At 39.8% G+C, this 17,604-nt stretch overlaps 1 long non-coding RNA gene across 1 annotated transcript; it reads left to right on the top strand.

The window, feature by feature from the left end:
- The first annotated feature begins 8,044 nt into the window (after positions 1 to 8,044).
- Positions 8,045 to 13,750, top strand: LOC141787180 (uncharacterized). The gene is made up of 3 exons (XR_012598043.1): positions 8,045 to 8,184; positions 9,428 to 9,466; positions 13,619 to 13,750. It is a non-coding gene; the product is annotated as an uncharacterized LOC141787180 (long non-coding RNA).
- Positions 13,751 to 17,604: the final 3,854 nt, after the last annotated feature.

The following is a 17,604-nucleotide window of genomic DNA, read 5'->3' as shown; positions in this document are numbered from 1 at the left end:
AGAGAAACAAATGAATCACCACTCTGGTTATAAAAAGCACTTTGTTTGTAAATACTCTCTGGAAACATTTTATCAGTGCCAACTTTTTCTTATTGAAAGAAACAATCTATTTCTGCCTAGTTTATTCCTGGGAAGTACAAGGTTTGTAATGAGGTTCGTAGAAATAGTCTTTTGATGTGAAAGTCTATTTAAAGGTCAATAAGTGAAGAAAAACCAGCTGATCTACGACTGGATCCTTTCAAAACCTGCTGCAAAGCATCTTGGTGTTTATTTTGACAGTAAGTTAAATTTGATTGGTTGACAAACAATCATGTTTTTATCATCTTATATATTTTTAAATCTTAATTTGTTTAATCTGAGACTATTTTAGATGTTTTTATTTCACAGAGCCCATCACTGCAACTGCTTTTTTTACCTGCCTGTTCAAAAAAACTCCTACTGGACTTCAGACCGTCCTCAACTCGGCTGTCAGGCTCTTAACCAGAACAAAAACAAAGGCCATGATCACATAACTCTTCCTTCAGCATCTTCAAGCTGTTTTTTAAATTCTGCAGCCTTGCCCTTTTTGATGCTTTTGGGGCCTACTGGTTTTATTTTGCTGCCCTTGTGAAGCACTTTGTAACCTGAACTTTGGAAAGTGCTTTTTAAAGAAAGTATATTCTATTTAAATGAAGGCTAAGTGAGACTCGTCAACAGAGCAGGAGAATTTAACAGCAGCACAACACACTAAACTATTAAAGTAATGAAGACACTGAATGTTTTAAATTTACAAATTGGTTGCCAAACAAAAGACTGGAATATTTATGTCAGCTTCTTTGTTTCTCCATTTGTTTTACTTTTTGTCCCCTGCCTTGAAAAATGTAACCCTTTAGGCAGGAGACACCCTGGAACAGATACGATGTAGTATCTTAGTAGGCCTGGTAGATTAGTAGGCCTGGTGTGCTGTTAGAAGAAAGTGTTACAGGTTTTTAGGAAAGTGCATGTTGGATGGGTATACATTGTTAGTCCTAGATACTGGAAGAAAAAATCTGATCACTGCCTTCAGAGGGTTGAAAGTTGCCAGTCTGTCAACACCCAGCATCACAGCTGGGGATGATTTAGAGACTGTGCTCTGCTCTGGCTCTGTTGCTTAACTGTGCCTGAGTGCAAGGCTGCACATGATGTGAAAAAGGCAGCACACAAAGTGAAATACTCTACAAAACAAATGAAGTTAGAGTTATACAATTGATCAGATGTTTATAAAGGTTTTCTGAGTAACTGGTGATTCTCAGTTATGGGCAAATTTACTCGTTACTCTACCAAAAAAAGTAATTTAATCAGTAACTAAATTACTCATTCATAAATAAGTTCTAGTTACTAGAGAAATTAGTTATATTGTGACTTTATAAACTTTAATTTTGCAAAAGCAGTCGGTTTTGCTTTGGGACATTATGTTCACATTAATGTTCTTACCTTATACATCTATGACATTGAAGTGGCATCCATTTACTTCCATCCTGAAAATGACATTAATGTAGTGCCTGTACTTCCATCCTGAAAACGCCAGTTCTAACCCGACAGACCACTCTGGACTCGAGCATTCTAAATTCTGCAGCTCCTGTCATGCGTCTGGCCGAGCGAGCCAGGTCTGCTCAATCTGTCTATGCTACCTCTTTTTAACCCTCTCTCGTTCCACTCCCAACTTGTAATTGCTCTCTATTACCCCCTTATTTTTAAGTATGGTCCTGTCATATCTAATATTTTTTCTTAAGTCAAAACAAGTCGGCTACTTGTGCCGTGCATTCTAACCTCAAAGCATCTACCCCTCTCCCTCGAGTTGGTTTGCTTTGGGACATTATGTAACCCTACTTTGTTCAGTGATAAACTTGCTCAGGTTATAACACATCTTACATCATTTGTAATGCAGATGTATTGCTTCTTTGTCTATTGCTGAAGACTAACATTTTCCAGGTTTATGACAGGAACACTGCTGTCTGTCTTGAAAAACCTACTTTGAAGTAATGTGAGAAAACTATTAATGTAAAAAGCCCCCACAACCATTTTGCTTTGACTTTTAGATCTTCACCTTGTCGGCTTTTCCTTTCTGCAAGGTGTCACATGTTGGCATCAGTCAGATCAGGTGGTAAAAATAACATCTGTGCAGCATGTCGTGCTTTGTTTAACGCTGAGCAAAGAATCTCATGAGCATGGATCAAATGGTTATGAGGATGGATGTAAAATGTCCTAATGCTTGAACTTGTATCTACATCTCCCACTTTTCAGTATATATGATGACGGTTTTGTAAATCTGCTTAATGAAAAGCCTTGCTGTCTTTGGTAAAAATAAAAAAGCCCCTCAGATTCTATAATTAGTAAAGCTTCCATGGCAACTGCACGCTAAGTGGTCTACTTATGGATTAAGAAGAAATTATCATTCACAATAAAATGAAAACATTAGCGTTCCTTTTTCCATGTTCTGCTGGTGATTAGTCATCCATTAATTACAACCCTTAATTTTGTGCTTTCAGAACAAATAGATGGTAATATTAAAAGTGTCTTTCCACTGTTTTTGGAGCCACAGCACATTTTTTACATTGGAGAAACTCCACGCCACACCACCAACCAGAAATATAATAAAATGACACTCTGTAGTCAGATAATGACTCTCCTGGTTTATTTAAACTCACTTAGTCTGAAAACTGGGCCTGTTTAGATGAATACAAACCTGATATATTGAAGATGGACACACTCCATAACAGCCCTCAGTCTCTCTCTGTTTTTATTTTTTTTATAGCAGTCAGGGTGAAAAAGCTCGGCTTGCACACATATGTCCTGAAAAATGGAAGTAATAGTGAAATGTTGACAGAACAGAGAACTCCTTTGCAGCAGTTGGCCAAAAACTGTCCATAGATGAGTCAGCAAAAGTTTTTCTCATAAAAGTTGCCTGTTTCTCTGTGTTTTCATACAAGCAGAAATTACCTGCCTACTTGTTTTGAAGCATCTGGTGTTTTGTTTGGAGATGTCATTTAGGCCTACTCGGGACCAAGGCACTGTTGGATAACTTTTCACCAGCACAATGGAGGCAGTGTCGTCGCACCCCCAGTGAAAGTACATCCAAATGAAAGATGGCTTCCGCTGTACTGCCTCAGTGCTCTCTTTTGACTACTTCCAATACCTGAGCCTAAACCCAATCTGAATTTTGTGCAGAACCCCAGGCAGGGCCCTTTCCTGGGGTTCTGGATTCTTTTCAATCCTTTTCAAAGCATTGTGTCTCTTGTCTCAGAGTATTAAGGCAATTAGCGACCCTCTGCCACCAACTGACACAAAGGAAGCACATTACTTTTAAAGCACAGTCATTCAACAATGCATGCTAGTTTTTTTAGTCCAGTGAAGTGAAACTGGATCATTTCCCTTGTGTGCAGTGGCACAGTGGTTGAAAAACACTTCTCTGCGCTATTAACTGATGCTATCAGATAAGGCTGGGCATTGCTAAGAACCTCACGGTTTGATTCTTTAGGTTGCGATTTGAATCAATATTGATTTGATATTGTTATCAATGCTTCATTTTTTAAGATTTTCATGCCCATTTGAACGTTTGTGGTATGACATCCCACGTTTTGGAGCAACCCAAACGTCAGACTTTAAAGCTGGACCTGGCTTTTTGCTGCTGCTGCTTTGGCTGTCATTTTGTTGTTGTCTAGTCTCGTGCAGCCCTCGTCCATAATATGTGAAAAACACGCGCAGCCCTCCGCCACTTGCCAGGTGGTGAATCAATTCAAGGATTTACTGAATTAATATTGGATTGGGCAAGGACATATTACGATGCATCAATTCATTAATATTTTTACCCTCCCACTATCAGCAGCTGGTGTTTTTGCCACATACGATGTGAATAAAGTAATAGATAAAAAGGACTGTGCCATCTCTTGTAAATTCTTCCCAACACTACAAAGCTAGGTAGTGTTAAATGTTTAGGGATAAGCTTTTAGTTTTAAAAGACTGAAATTTACTGTTGTAGAAGGTGAAGTGATATGGATTTATGTCTGAAAAAAGGAAAGGAGAGTCACGTTTGGTGAATGGCTATTGCTCATCAGTGAGCTTCTCGATTAGCACCAACTTTAGTTTCTTGTAACCCTTCTTCCAGGGTGCAGACTGTCCTCTGCTGATCCACTTTAACAAACTCCTAGCCACTTAGAGCTTAATGCAGAGAACGACCCTGCAGCTATTAATTACAGGGCAAACCTCAGAGACAGTAAACAAGCTGTACACTGACAGTGGATGTGATGTAGTCTAACACTGCAGCATCACAGCTGCAGGTGCTCTTCTCCCTCCCTCCCTCTCTCTGTCTGCGGGTTTTATCTTGTAGAGGAGAGGTAATGAAACAGGAGTGAAGTCGTTTAGAGGAAAGCTGTTGATAGTAACACTGAAAAGATCCCTCTGAGGGTTGTTTGACGGCTGCCTCAAGCTGGGGACAAACGGCTGTAAAGGATGCTCATGAGCAGAAATGCACTCAGAAATCGAAACTCATCTCTTTTTTCCTCCCCTGTCTTAAATGTGTTTTCCTCTCCTAAACCTTTGAGTTTTGGCTGTGCAACCGACTGTGGGCTTTTCATTGTAACCTCACGGGACGATAATGCCTCTATTTCATTGGAACACTTCAGGAAAATCTAAAAATCTCCCTCTTTCCCCTCAGTCCCTCTCTCTTTCCCAGCTTTCTTATCTGTCTTATTGCCCTCATGGTTGACCAAAAGAAAATCTCCTCCTTCCTGAGAAGTCATCCTAGCTTGTCCCAAAGCAATTACAAGCCTGGCTATTTCCAACCCTCAGCTAAACATATTGCGGCCTGATATTGCATGACTTCCTTCTCCTACCTCTCTTAGCTGGAGATAACAGTGTGAAAGTACACTCATACTGCAGTAAAGGTGTCAGGGGAACTTCTCAAAGACTTTGCTTCTGAAGTTTAGTCTTTTAGAAAACCTCACTTTGATTGACCTTTGAAATTAAGAGCTCTGAAAGGCAGCCTGTGCAGAAAACAAGAGGAAAACCAGACAGTGCCAATATTTGTCAACCTAGAACAGGTAGATTTTAATACATTTTTCATCAAGTTGTATATTCTTGTTTAAGTTTTTTCAAGCTGAAAGTAAACTACATGAGTTATTAGCAGATTTCCAGCTATAGAGGATTTTCTTCCCATTTCAAAACATTGTAAACATGAGATTTTGAGGGACATTAAGAAACAGTTTTTCCTTAATACTAAGGGTATTCACACCTGTGGCTTGTTTGTCATACTGTGTCATGCTTTGTTCTGATTCAGGGGCAAATGTTGCATTCGACACTTGGTTTGTTAGTGTTCACATTGCAAAAGTCTCTTGCAGTACAACATTTTAAATAAATGTCATGTGCAATCAAAACAGTGAGGGATTCTGGGAGAATCTGAGTAGAGCCAGGTGACAAAAATAATTGTTTTTTTCTTTGGAGAGTGTCTAATCTCTTCTTGGTTCTCCCTCCCAACATATTTTACTATCCCAAGAAAAAAAATACTGCGGCTTTATTAATACATACAGCAGCTGTCAACCACTGTTAAACATAATGTAAAACCTTGTTTTTAGCCTCTTATAACTTATGAAAACAAAACTTTTCAGAAAAAAGAAAACTTGAATACAAGGGAGCCAAATAATATCTTCAAATCACCTCACCAATTGGACGTGAGAAACATTTCTACGAGGTGTATTAATATTTTCAAGTTTGACCACAGCCCATCTGGAATGACCAGGGAGCCAGATTTTTTTACCTATACTACAGCCAGCCTCAAGGGGGAGCAGTTTTTGTGGTGACCTCACTTTGAGCCAATCGAGATGACGTCCATTTTTTTTACGGCCTATGGTTTGTGTGTGTTTGGGTTGTGCAGAGCTTGGCTGTTTTCCAAACTACCTACTACATACTACATGTGTACATAGTAGGCACTACATACCACCTACTACTTTTGCTTGTAGTATGTTGTATGACTGTTCTGTTGGGTCTGTTTTGTAGTATACTACTCTGGTTTCCAGTTTCAAAAGTGGAGCTACAGATGATGTTTTGTTTTGTATCTTTTGCATTAATTATAAATGTACAAAAAAATCTATAAGCAGATCTCAGCATTTCAGTCATTTTGTTAATCATATCACACAGAGTTATCATACTTGATTTCCAATCTTACACCAAAAGTTGTATTGTTTACTGAAATTAAATCCGAAAGGGATTTTTATTTTTTTTTACAGCTGATGGAAAAACCACTTCTATAATAATAATAATAATCTACATATGGTTTAAAACAGGTGTCCCTAAACTTTTTCTTGTCAGGGCCAAACAACTTTTCGCATCTTTGATGGGGGGCCAGGGTCATTTTGTAAAAAAAAGTGTGACGATCGCAGAGGTGTCCAAACATAAATATTTCTTGTTTCCCAGAAAGCCACACATAACCAAATATTAATAACCGTTTTTGGGATCTTGATAGGAAAAAAAAAACAGAAAAAAACAACAACACTCTTAATGAAATGTATAACACTATTTATAAAATAAATAATAACTAAACAACCCTTTTCAGGTTTTTCACAGAAAAAAAGACCATGAAATAATAACTTTCTTGTAGACACCACTGTTTGCAGCTATCTCTCATTAACTTCACTGTGAAAACCAGAAAGCAAGCAGGCTACAAAACCAAACTAAGTGATATAACACCTACCAGCACAATACAATTCACTACCAGTATGGTTGTATAACTTTTTTTTTTTTAAGGGAGGGGTTTCAGATAAGGCACAAACTGCAGAAGGGTGGAATAGAAAGTTATGTTCTATGCATGTGTAAGTCTCAATCACGTGGCCAGACTGAAAAAAAAAAAAATTCATAATGCACCTCTGATATTGTTCAGAGGGCTGGGCAAAATGTGGAGGCGGGTCGTATCTGGACCCCGGGCCATAGATTGGGGACCACTGGTTTAAAAAGTGAATCAGTGGTTTATTTGGGCTTTCATAAATTTGTGGAAGTAAACACCTCTTTTACAACTAGAAGTGACAAGATTTACTGTTTTTTTTTTTTTTTGCGTCACTACACTTCTGTCTCTCGGACTGTCTAACGTTACTGTTGTGTTGTAATTATAATGCCGACTCGTTCCAGTAGATTCGGGCATTTCACCAAACCTGCCACCCACATAGACAAACAGCGTCAGTGCCGTGCATTGTAGGAAACTGTATGCATCTGAGAAATTTTCCTGGATCAGTAGGACATCCAGGGATTTTTAGTATACTGCAGATTTTGCAAGCTTTCACATACTACCTACTACATACTGAAGTTCAGCCAAAATAGTAGGCACTGCTAATGTAGTAGGCAGTTTGGAAAACAGCCTTCTTCTTCTACTTCTTCTTGTTCTATTGTTTTTACTGAACTGTTGGCAAACAGGCCCATTACTGGCCCCCACTTCTACAATGTGAACCACAGTTATGAGCCAGTTGTGCAGGTTGCTGAGGTGATTGTGTTCTCACTGCGAAGAAACTGCTACAGGGCTTTAATGGAAGCAGCCAATTAAGAATTGGCCTGACCAGAAAAGGTACAGAACAACAGTCGCAACTATGGTGGTAATTATAAAATGTTTTTTCAGAGGTGCATTGATAAATAAATACCTCAAGGTGTTTGCATAGCAGGGTGTGGAAATTTTATATATTGGTCCTTCCTAACTGTCTCCTACGAAGGAATTTTCTGGTTGAAAAGGAGAGTTTTTTAAATACTTCTACATTAAAAGCTTGAAATAAAACTGAGAGGTTGCCTCTGACAGAGCTTTGCCATCCCATATATACTCTGCCTTCCACCCTCTTAATATCTATTGCAGCTTTATGTTTTATACCTCAGAAAATCCTTGATCAAAGATCTAGCATTAGAAAAACAGAATTGAGTGAAACATCCTTTAGATCCACTGTACAACAACAGATGCTCAGTCTTCAATACTGTTTCAATGAAGAACAGCTGCTAAACAAACTGTTTTTCTGTCTTTTTCCTCTGGGTGCTGACGTGTTGTTCAGGAAGACTGTTTTCCCTTGAGAGAGGAGGAACTTGGGTGAGCCGACATACCGAGCCAGAGTCTATGAAAATGGAGGTGACAGGATGTTGATGAGGAGGCCCGGAGCGTTACCTCCACCCACCGTGCCCTGGAGTGCTCCACTCTGCCAGCCGGTAATGAACCTGTTAGGCTGCGCTCAGCTCGCCTGTCACCCAGTCAGCCAGTCATTCTTTACCCACCACATTCACACCCCGAGAGAGGGAGAAGGAAGCAGGCGAAGACACATGACCTGTTCAGTGTTAACCGCCGAATGAGTTGTTTGTTTTCCAGACAAACAACAACACATTTGGTATTCTACCTGAGTCAGTTTAAGAGTTTCTATATGACGCACATGAATTCAAAACAGCAGCAGGGAGCAGATGGAGCAGAAAACAGTCCAGTGATCGGGAAGTGAAGTGAGAACGCAGTGAAGGGATATAGAGGAAAAATAAGTACAGGTGAGAGTCGAAAGAGGTGGAATGTGTGTGTGTGTGTGTGTCACCCCAGCGTGGCTCCTGTGCCCAGTAGACTGCATCTTTCCCTCAATCCCTCAAACCCACCGATGGAGAACATCACCTGCGATATGTAAGCTGACAGAGGATTTTCACTCCCACTCCATCACTCTTCCTGAATATTCTCCCTCATTCTCATTCCACTTTCCGGTGAGCCATAAAACCTTAAATAATTCCTGAGCAGAGTATCAAAGAGCAAGGAGTTTCTGTGTGGAGGAAGTAAAAACTATACTCACATACTGGAGGATGTGTGCAGCTGTTGCATGAGAATAAAATTTTATGGTATGAATCATCTGTCTGTGAGATGAGTGAACGTGTAAACGTCTGTCTAGATGGGGAAACATATCTGGCTTTAAAATTAAAAGCCAAGAATTCTGTTCACACAGACACAACGAGAAGAGTCAAGCCCAAGACAGATTTCTCACTGAAACAAAAGCGTGTGTCATATTATGTTGTATAGCATCCTACCACGTTTTCTCCTATTCTATATTATCACAGTTTCTCATAGTAAAACATACTTTATTGTGTCCATTGATGTCATATGGGTGTCTGCCATACCGTCCTATGCCATGTCATGCATGTCTTACCTAGTGGGTAAAACATAGAAACACATGTACATTACTTTTTTGTTATTTCATGAATTTATGACTTTATTTAATAAGGACAGTACATGACAGAAAAAAAGGCATTGATGTTTTCAACATTGATAACAGAGTTTCTAAATATGCAAGTGCTCAGTACCCAGAGATGTGAATGTTATGAAAGAGGAGGAGTTCTCTTCAAACACCGCTCTGGTCTGTCATCAGCAAACAAGATTGCACTTCACTGAAATGCAAAATGAAGCTATTTTTCCTTCATTTTTCAGATACTTGAACTTCTACTGGTCTACTTAAATAGAATTCAGGTAAGAGTCACCGTGCTGATCGGCCATTGCTGTTAGAATGATTTTCTGAAATTTTGAAGGTAAGCTAGTAGAGCGTTGAAGACGTTGCAAATTTATATCATTAGTATTATTTGCACATATAATTTGCTCATTGTCAGAAAAAACCTGGGTCATGTCTTTACATTGATTTGCAGGGAATTCACTCTTATTAATGATTTTTATCTTTGCTGGATGTGAACACATAAATGTTAGGTTATCTGTTTTAATCTAATTAATGGCAAGATGACTTTCCTGTTAAAATGTAATAAACTCTAAAGAGTAAGTTGACCCATACATCCCAAAAATGTTCTTAATAAATTATTAACCACCCTCCGATTAATCAAGCACCAGGAGAGGAAGGTGTTTAAGAGCCTTGTAGTTTTAACTACTGAGCTATGGTTCTTGCTATGGCCATGCTCAGCTTGAGCAGTTCTTTGTGTAATTATGCCCATCCCCTGTGGTTCATTTCACAGGATAATATTTCAAATCACAGAAAATAAGGGAGGTCTTCCTATCATGTAAATAAGATTTAAAAACCATCAGCTGAGCAACAAAAGCCTTTTTGACTGAAGTCTCCAGCTAATATGTGAGGCATTATTAAATTATCCAGGAGACCTTTGTTTTTCTGTAAAGTAATACCAAGTGAATAACAAAAGACACTCTCAGATGTGAATTTTAAGAGAATTGATTTTACTTTGCCTTCCACTAATCAGCTCTATTCTTCCCCTCCTGTCCCCTTGACCTCACCCTGAAACAAGCTCTCATCTGTTTGAAAAGAACCAGTAATGGAGTAGAAATTACACCGACTCGATTGAACAGTCTCTGTTTTTCCTCATTCCCCTCTTTCTTTCTCTCCTGTTTTATCAGCACACTCTCATATTTGCTGTATTAGCATGGAGGTCTGCTTGAAGCCACATTATTCTATCAGCATGGCTGCTCCTGGCAGCACTTTCACCCACCATGAAGCGATTGATGGAGGCATGTGCCGGGGAAGCAACTTCTGGCTCTGGTGGAGATATTTGCCTTTCCATAAAACATTTTGTCAGGACAAAGTGAAAGAGAAAATAATTTAACAAACACTCTGAGACACAAACTATGACTGGAAAGTGATTTAGCTTTGTCTCGAGTCTCAGTTGAGTTCACTGTGTGTGATTTACCACAGAGGGATGTCTGTACTCTATCAACAGGGAACTAGAACACTTTTTAATTGAAACATTAGACATCAATCAGAGGACACCAAACCAGCAGTTCTATTTTTTCCCTTTTGGTGCAACTTGAATTATAAGGAAAAAGCATTTATATGTCATACGTCGGAGGTATATCATGCGAATACACAGCAAGTGCATTATTAAACGTTAGATATCACTGTATCATTCGTTCATTCCGTCTCCGTTTTAGAGTCCAAAATCAGAAAACGGATAACAACTTGTTATTTCATTTCTTGTTTTCAAATCAAAAATCTGAAAAACAAATAACAGCCTATTTATCACTGTTTTGATTATGTTTTGAAATTAAACTGCGCTGATTTTGAAACCTGTTCACAGAGACAGAGAAGGCAACATAACAATACACCGATGTTATTTAGCAGTTATGTAAAACTGGTGAGACCCACACAGACATTTCAGAGACGTTGCAGGACATGGGTGTCCAGAGATGCTCTGCAATGAGTGTCAGACGTTTCTGCATCCAACACAACCTCAGGCGGAAACGTCATGTTACTGATGCCTCCTAAGAGTGACATGCTTCCCCTCTTTTAAAGGCACGTACACTTCCACCATCCTTGACAAAAATGTTTACTAATAATAACTGCAAAACGTTAGCTATCATGCCGCTCGATTCACCCATCAATGGAATCACTCAGTAGAGAAAAAAAAAAAAAAATCAACAACTCCCGGGTCACAACACATCAAAAATGATACAAACCAAAAACGAATAAAACAAAAATCCCATGATATTTCCAGTCTCTCATGTTCTATTTTTAATATTAAAAACAAAATCAAAACAGCGAAAAATAGGCCGTTATTGTTTTCCTATTTTTGATTTGTAAACGAGGAATGAAATAACAAGTTGTTCTCCTCTTTCCGACTTTGGATTCTAAAACGGATATGGAGTGAACAAATGATACACTGATAGTTAGAAATGTTGTGTGTCCTTGTTGTGAGCAAGTAATGTTGGTGCAGATAAATGAATAAATCAAAATGGACACCAGTGTAGCTTACGTCTTTCCCCAATTGTTTCATGTATTGTAATTTCTACTGGTAGATGAATTTTTTTAGTGTAGAACCTGTTGGCTCAGGACACAGTTTAGATGTGGGAAGTAACCCCATGGGTAACACTTGGTGGTCCAAGTAACAGACCAATCAGACCTAATCTGTTACTTAAATGGATCCAACCCCATTCATCTCATTGGCTGCCAGTCATTTTCAGAGCAGAGACCTATACTAACAGTCATTTTAGAGCATCAAGACCCACAGAATTTGTCTTCTATGGCTGTAAACAGATAATATCAATAGAAAGACTAGACTTTCTTATTTCATCAGGAAAAGAAGTTTGTTTCTACCCTTTTTTGTTCTATGGAACGTTGGCGGGTTTCACTAAAATTACCTGTTTTTTGCTAAACAGTTTAATTAGATTTTAGCTCTCATTTCTGAAGCACCATCACTTGAACCTCTTCATGGTTGTGACATATACTCTGTTCAAGTGTGAGCTGCCTGAACTAGTTTGACTTGCAACGTTTCACCATAGACATCTCTGTCATCTCGCATCTTTCTCTCATAAACTGTGCTGAACTCTCATCCAGAGAGAGCACTGCTTCCACCTACATGGGTCAGTTTATCAGTAGACTAGTTTACAAGCCTGATATTGGTGGACAAGCTCCTTCAGACCAGCCCCAATTTTGTAATACTTCTGAATCATTATTGACAGTCTGAGGAGCAAATACAAGGTAAAAAGTCCAGGAATGGATTGTGAGCTGCTCTCATATGCAAATTTCTAGTTTCAAATGATAATAAAAGCTAAATAGTAGGAAGATAACAGCCCAGAGGATCTGGGGCAGCAGGCATTTCACCTCTTTCCTGTCCTTGCAGAGTGTGTCTTTCTATCCACCTCAAGCCTCGTAAAACACTAATGGATGATAGCACTTCAGGATACAGTTGGATTTTTTTTTTTTGCTTGTGACACTTACAAAACTCTAATTCAAAGTACATCCTCTCCACTTTGTCAGAAATTATACAGACAGGACCCTTTGGTGCAAAGGTGTCATATAGATTATTGTGACCACTTCATTCAGCTCAGGCTCATCCATAGCAGTGACAGTGCTGCAGCTCAGGGCCGCAGTGTCTCTTAACAGTGATATGAGGCACTAAAACAGAAAACAATACATGCATCGGGAGCTGAGCCAGGCTGAGACAGGCTCAGAGGAACCAAAGGTCGTTGTCTCTCAATAAATCAGGGGAGGCAATAGCAAGGATGATTGTATGGGCTGGTGGCCATAGTGGAGCTATTACTTATCCCTCTTGTCAGTGTGCTGGGTCCAGTCATTGTGCTCGGGCCAGCAGAGGGTCACACAGGAGGACCTCCAAAAGCATACTATAAAACACACTAATGCACATGAGCAGGAAACAAGCAGGAATAGGATGAAACAGCCCATTAGAGCTGTGGATATTAGCAGAGTTGGTGTGTGAGAGTGTGTGAGTCATTTTTCTGCTGCAGTTCCTGCTGACCTTATAAGGCCGCAGCTAATCTGCAGTCAGCCTGTCATTAATCCTGTCATTTCTCACTCTCCTAGCAGCTCGGTCTTTCACAGATTCATCAATGACTGTCTAACAATAGCATGGGTGATTTGCAGTCATAATGCAATTATCAGGCTGTATTGACATGATGAAATTTTAATAATTCACTGCAGGGAAAGGCTTAGAGTGCTTGTTTTAACAGCAGGGAAGCCACGAGAGGATGTTGTTACACCCCTTCTTGATGGGAAAAAAATAAGTCTGCAGAGAGAGGAGGTTAATGAAGGGGCAGATGTAAAGGTGTAGAAGTATATTAACCTACAAGTAAAGAAGTTGTCTTTCAATACCCCTGCTCCATTTGACCACCTACACCCTGCTCTCTCTCCTTCCTGGGGATCTGCACCAGGAGTCTGCAGAAGTCAAGGTCACTCCTGCTACATTAGAGTGATTCAAGACCCATAAAACCCTTGACTGCCCCTGAGCTGAACTGAGAGTGACCTGATTTGTTTTCCACCCAGCAATTTTCAAGATCATTCAAAACCCACTGGACACTATCAACAATATATAAACTATTGCATCAAACAGCAACAGAAATGCTGGTAAGAAACACCTACAACTCAGGTCCTCTTCGCTAGTTTCCACTGAATGGCCTGAGTTCAGCTCAGTGTTATACTGAGGAGGGAAAAATTAAATTGGTTTGAGAATTTCCTCTGAATGATGGTCGAAGCAAAATGAGCAGAATCCCATTTTCGAAGGGTCTCAGCAGCAGTGCTTCTCATTAATTTTTTTTTGCAGTATTTTTAGTGACAAACGACATCTCTCTTTGCTTCCAGCTTCTCTGGTGTAAGATTTGCTGCTTTTCAGTAGTAGCTTCATTATCAAACTTATTTAAGACTTAGAACAAAAGAGGCAATAAAGAGACATGGCCATAACGTTTTGGATCTTGTAATTGACACAAGTTACTGAAACCATAACAAAGAGACTGATATTAGACACAAATTATTGTTTTTTGCATTATATGTTTTGGAAAACACACCTTAGAGGATCTGTCTTACTGCTTGTAATAAACAATATCTTATGTCAGATCAAATTTATTCTTGCCTTGTTTATGGATTACTTACAGACATACTTTGAATTTCAAAACTTCAACCCCAGAGTGTTTTTAGAGGACATAGCAAAAAATCCTTACATCCGTTAATCGGTGTAATTTTGCATTTGTACAGTCTGTAGGAGTTACCAAACATAGTTTTTTGTCCCATATAGGGTTAAGCACGTATAAAATACAACCAATGGAGACTTCAAAAATGAAAGTCCAATAAAAGACCAAGCGCACCCAAATGCACAGTAATTCATAAAACCAACATCAAATGAAATATGAGACAAAGAACCTATTAAGGGCTGTTTTAAATTTTAAATTATTAAATTATAATAAAGAAGAAGAGACAAGGTCAGCTCTAATCAAAGGCCTTGAGAAGAGATAGGTCTTGAGCAGTGAGTTAAAAAAGGCTCTCCTACACTCTTACTGCTTCAGTGATCTCTCTCCAGCCAGCTGCCTTTTTATGTACATTTCTACAGTGAAATGAGGAGTTTCACTTTTGTAACTCATTTTCTGAGCTTCAGAAGTTTATTGCTTCTCATTGCAAACTACAGGAATAAAAAGAGGGTAACAGGCGACAACACAGGCAACAGAGCCAAATCGTCAGCTTGCATTGCATCACTTTATGCAGCATTAGGACACTCAAAGAGGAAACAGTGTTATCTTGCTGATGCTGTCACTAGTACAATTTTTGTGACAGTGATTTTTGGAAAGCAGGACTGTACCATGACCTAGGAGCAGGCACTAGATCAACTAGTAGGATGTCAAAAAAAAGAAATCTTAAAATTGGCCCTAAAAGCAACAGGAAGCTGAAGCAGACAGGCTGAAAGCAGGTTTATGTTGTTCCTGCTTTTTGTCCCGTCATACCATAATATAAGCTCCACTCTCCTCCCTCATTTTTCTGATTGATCTCATTTTGACCTCTATTGAGAGTAGCTTCTACTTTATTGACCTCTTTACTTCCACTACTTCATGCTATAAAAGAAAAGGTTTCAAAGACACCAGTTGTGTAGGGAAGTTTTAAGGAGATGAAGAAAGCAGCCACAGTAGAAAAGTTGTCTAACACCACCAGGACAAGCCTGTATAATGCTGCAGCTGCTGAGAAATTTTGCAAACATGGTGCCAGCAAGGAGAGTATCGCTCTTCTGAGTTTTGGTATGAACAAGAAATGCATAATTGCACTCTGTGTGTATAAAAACTAATAACCCACAAAGGCATGAGGACAGGCAGGGAACTGCATGACCAGTGATATGTCAGACCTGTTGAATGAACATACACCCTGACCCCTCTGAGTGGAAAAGAAACAGAGCAAGTGTTTGTGTAAAAGCAGCTGAACTTAAGTCCTTGCTGGTCTTGCTCTCAAAGATGAAAAAAAAGAAGCTCAGACAATCAAAAGTAGACAACCTGCACCCTCTCACATCCAAATGAGTCAGTTAATGTGGTTTGGACTTTTATCTGGATGTCACCTGTGTGCCTGCCTTTGACGGTTTGCACAGCATGTCCCTCAGGTAGAAGATCCCAGGGTAGACCCAGAATGTGCTGAATGGCTCATATGATCAATCAGTCTGTGGAACACATCGATATTTCCCAGGAGGAGCTGGGAAGCCTGCTGCTGCCACTGTGCCCCCTTTAGGTGCCACAGATCAGATGAGCTAAAGAAGCGGGTCTTACCCGTCCGAGTACCAGTTTTTGGCAACTTATTTAGCTGTTAGAACTTTTTCTGATATCCAAACGTGGTTAACACAATTGGGTTAGATTTTAAGGTACCAAACCAAGACATCAAGGGCAACTAAACCTGTTGAAAAATGTTTATTGTTAAAATTTTTTTACAAGAATACATTACACAGTTCAAAGCTTTGTAAAGCAGACTGTCTTCCTCTGCAACAGTTTCCACTGGGCTCAGCAAAGTCCACAGGGGGCAGTTCCTGTGCATATGTCACGCACTCTCTTGTATTGCTGTTCTAGCCAAGTGGAGTTAGTAATCTTACTAGCTGGTCCTGTAGTTAAGCTCAGCCTAAATACTTTTTTTTTATAATAGTAAACTGGTATGCCCAATACACTGGATTTTATGGAACATATTTTAGTTATTTTTTCAGATGTTGTAAGGGATTTACTTCTATGGGCTCTAATTTCGTAGACCAGGCGCAAGCGCAGGCGCACCTGCCCTGCGCCGGCCAAGAGAGGCGCAGAGGAGCGCAGAGGTGCGCGTTCACGCCTCCCTCCGCGCAAATGGCAGAGAGGGAGGAGAAAAGCCGTGAGTGGGTTTAACACAGCCGAGCGCTGTTTTCACCAATCAAATGAGCAGCTCTCTTCGCCTTTAAATACGCTGCGGCCGAGGCGCAGCGTCTGATTGGTCTGACTGATCCCTGATCACCGCCGAAACAGTGTGCTGGAAAGACCCGGTAGCGGGGACGGTCAGAGCCGCTGTCCCTGCAGCAGAGGAAAGGACAGCGGGGCACATCGGAGGACACGAAGCGTCATCGTGTGGGCCAGCTCCCGGGACAGATTTAATCTGTTCCTTTGTCATTAATAGGAGTACAAAATTAAGAGACAGTTACACAGCTGGCTTATACATTCAGAATACTTTTGATCCACCTGCACTCCTGGTTTGTCATCGCCAAATAGCAGAACCTTTGGTGATATACTGTATACTGTCCCAGTGTCTCCACCTCATCCTCCTTACAATAATGTACTCCATCTTTTTAGATCACGTTAAAAAGAAAGACTAAAACAGAGAAATATGAGAAATCACGGGTAAATCCTGAGTGACATACATTTATATTGTCTGTTTTTTTATTCGTTTTTTTCTCTCCCTCTTTTCTTTGACTTAAATGAAATAAGAGAAGCCAGATATATACTCAGTATCAGGTGTTAAGGCTGTTTATTGTTTAATTGTAAGATGTGCATCAAACTTCCAGCTGCAGTCAGGTTAACTTTCCATTATGACAAACGGCTTTAATCTGACATCAGATGTGACGGGACAGTTAATATAGATAAATGTATCTATATTAACTGTCCCGATAGAGAAATGTATATGCTGGTTCAGACGGTTACATTAAATAGTAATTGCTGTGATTGTTTATTGCATTAAAATGTGCCTGACACTCTGGAAACCTGCTTCTGAGGCTTTGTTGACGTGAGCACACATGTGCGCCTGTCACCAAATTACAGCTGCGGAGGGTGCGCTCTGCTTTGCACCGAGAATAGACCAGGTTGGAGCTGGCAAGCTTTCAGCGCACTTTCTGCACTATTTTTGGCACAAAATTGTCACTGCGCCAACATGAATCTGCTGACAC

The sequence above is a fragment of the Halichoeres trimaculatus genome, unplaced genomic scaffold (assembly GCF_033239565.1).
Source record: "Halichoeres trimaculatus isolate MK-OKI-2021-1 unplaced genomic scaffold, fHalTri1.1 fHalTri1_scaffold_2, whole genome shotgun sequence".
Taxonomy (NCBI): domain Eukaryota; kingdom Metazoa; phylum Chordata; class Actinopteri; order Labriformes; family Labridae; genus Halichoeres; species Halichoeres trimaculatus.
This window is presented reverse-complemented; position numbering and strand designations above follow the sequence as displayed.